The sequence below is a fragment of the Oryzias latipes genome, chromosome 16 (assembly GCF_053564925.1).
Source record: "Oryzias latipes strain Hd-rR chromosome 16, Olatipes_Hd-rR_3.1".
Lineage (NCBI taxonomy): Eukaryota > Metazoa > Chordata > Actinopteri > Beloniformes > Adrianichthyidae > Oryzias > Oryzias latipes.
The window spans coordinates 23,635,848-23,639,360 of record NC_136252.1 but is presented as its reverse complement, the minus strand read 5'-3'; positions in this window follow the sequence as shown (position 1 = coordinate 23,639,360).

Genomic DNA, 3,513 nt, shown 5'->3' with positions numbered 1-3,513 from the left:
CATGACGTGAATGCTTGGTAATGTGCCACGGCAAAAATAAAAAAATAAAAAAATTCCCACTGAACACAAACAGCAAACCCATTTTCTGCTTTAATTAGTCTCATTTGATCAGCAGAATCTTGTGAAATTCAAGCTGTCAATACTGAAAAAAAAAAAGTGTGAATGTGTTATCTACTAGAGAAAACAGAAATAACTGTTAGCGCACTCTGATGTGCAGATCAAAGCAAAGTTATACTTTTAGGAGATCAATAACTGGTTAATCTAAAAAAGGGATGGGCCAAAGAGAGACCTTTGGTCATTTAGTGGTAAATAAGGATAAAGCTACGTGACATCTATGACATTTTTGTTCGTGTTGGAAAGCAGTGGAAGATTTAGTTGGCAAATCACAAAAAAATGTAAATTTAGACAAGGCATTCATGAGTTTGGAAGCTTTTTTTAATGGTTTAGCCAAAATCTAAGTTAGATTGAATTTTTCTTTATTTTCCAACTGATATTTTTAAAGTCCCACCCGACCATTTTTTGATCTATTTTAAAAGCGTTCCCCTTTAATTATGATTACGCTATTTTTAGCCAAAATAAAAAAAAAAACCTGTGTTGTTTTCTAGGACATAGTTTCTACAGCGTGGCAGGAGTTCATCAGAAATTCACCTGTGAGTTGTGGGTGAGACTGTATTCTTTGCCAAAATCAGTTACAGTAATCAACCAACAATGAAATCAATGACACAAATAAAATCTGTAGACAAATAAAAAAAAGTTTTTGACCCTGAAAAAAAGAGCAACATAAATACTGTGACTATTCCTCATCTCTTCATCTGGCTGGATCAGGCCATAAGATTTCATCTACATCACAGGCTATGGGAAGTGGATAGACTGTGGAAGAATTGCCTTGAATGACGAATCCACCCTTGCACAGAAGCTGCTTTGATTTGATCACATGCCTGCTCCATGGCCTGAATGAGGGCCAAACATTTAAAGGGCTGCAGGTCGAATTCCTTTTTATTTGATTTTGATTTGAAATGGTTTATTTCAAGCAATCAAATAAAAATAATAAACAAAAAAAATACAATTATCAGTTATACATTCATACAATAACTAATCAAACTTAAGATAATTAGACATATTAATAAATATTGCTTGAAAGGGAGGTGAAGGAAGCGAACTTATATGATCCCACCCCGTTATAATGTAACCATTTTATTACATGATTTATCATTATCCGGTTCCTAGCTTCTATCAGACAGGATTAAGAATCTTGAAGTATCAATAAAGCACATGACAAAGAAAATTAATTAAATTATTTAAAAAAAGACTACTTTTAGAAATCAACATGGCAATGAAGTATCCAAAATATATGCAAATTATGTTACTTATAAAAGTAATTGATATGATTAAAAAATAATACTATATCAGTAAAATAGACATAACACTGTATCAGGAATTTTCATAGCAAAATTTGATCAAGTATCAAAAGTTAAAAATATGTGCAAAATTATGTTACATTAGGAAAAGTCTTTTTAAGGACTTCGTAGTCAGGGTTTTTCTTAGGGGCCATGGTCAGCTCTCTTTTTTTGGAGAAAATCAACTTTTTAAGTCATTTGAAGATAGTTGTATAGCCGCAGTGAGCCACACGCGTCCGTGCTGTAACCCGGAACCACCATGCTGAAAAAAGCTCTGGACCAGAGCAGCCAAATGGAATGAGACATTGTCCCAAATGACAATGTGCTGCATCTGGTCAACTTGGTTTAATGTTGTGACATTCTCATGCAATCTGTCAAGAAATGCAAGTATTAGATTTGCATTGTGGGTTCCCAGATTTGCATGGTGGGGGAGGACCCCATTTTGTGTGGTAGCAGTGCAGAGGGTGATGTTACCCCGTTACTGCCCTGGCACATTTGTGATTGCGTTTTCAAATTAGCACATGTGGGCTTCCACACCTTGTAAATGTGAGTATTCGTTCATTTGTGTGATCATTGGCAATACGGGGATTTGTCATGAACAGGAAATAACCTCATAATCCTTTTCTGTGTCTAAGGTGTCGAAATGTTTTAGTTTCACAAGTCACTGTGTGTAATGTTTTGCAAAAAGGAGTGATGCAGTGATTGTGTGTTAATGTTGTGCAAATATGTGGCGTTGTTTTGCTCCTTGGAGTAGAATTTTGCAAATTGTGTGGAGATTGTTATTTTAGAGTGTAGTAGCTAAAAAACTAAAAAATCTACCTGAAATATAAGCAATTATTGACTTTGATTGAACTCCTGAATTAAAAAACACAAGACTGATTCTTAAAAATAAAAAAAAATCTAAAAAAAAGTCTTATTTACATAATAATGCGTAGAAGTTGTTACTTTTGTGGGGCATTTGCTCGATATTACTAGACAGGTAACAACCTGACATTAAATGTCTCACATGTAAAGAATAAAAGAAGAATATCAAGAACATATGCATTTAGTTTTAATTTTGGAAAAATTGTGAGTTTTTTATGACCATCTAAATGTAATTTTGATCAGTATTTCAGCTCAGAGAAGCCATTACATCCACTATGGTGATACTGTATTCTACATTTTAAGTCTGTAAGTTTGTTCTTTTTTGTCTCAACAGTTGGTGTAGAAAGGTACAACAATAGCTATTATAAACATATTAACTGTTAACTGTTTTGAAGCTCCTATTCTCATTTGAACTCTTATCCCAGATTGAAACCTGGAAGTACATCACTTAATTAAAACACCCAATGATGCAAAATTAACCTACTCACTTACTAAGAGCATTAAGGGATTTGAAGACTTAGTCGAGATCTCAAAAGCTGAGCTGCAGCAATTGTGCTTTGATACATGCCGGTCTTAAAGTCAGCAGGCAGAAAGCACTAACCACACAGGATCCCTTTTATACATGCTAGGAGTTCAAAACAGCAAAGGAGCAGATGTAATTCACACCATTACTGCTGTCATAGCTGGACTTTAGTGTAATTGACTGCAAATAGCTGCTGAGACTGACTAGAGGCATTAGTTGTTGAAAAAAGAAAGTTCTGCCTGAGGGTGGGAGGATCATCAAAGTCCTCAATTCTGCTTAATACACGTCAAGGCAGTTCCATTCCAAACCTCAAGGTGGTGCTTAGGCATCATTTGTTGGTGACTCGCTGGACTTGCACAGCAATCAGAAAAACATTTGAGAAGATATTTCAGCATTAACTGAGGCAGTGGGCTCGATAAATGAGATTAGAGACAAACCACGGAGATGGTGAAGCTCACTTTAATTTGGAGAAATGACAGTAGGTGCCTCCTACTACTAAACTGAGCGGTACTTCAAACACACAAAAGTCCCTCTCTGCTTTTGTCCTTCTTGTAAGGGTCCTGGAACGTGCATCAGTCTGATCCAGACAACAACTAGTCCGGCGGGGCTGAGGGAGAGGACAGTTACACTTGGAGTTGGTACGATGTTCCCTGCTCTTTCTTGTACCCACCAATCTGTCAGATGGCTGCCAACCCTCTGCTATGAAGACCAACCACGCCCACAGACAGC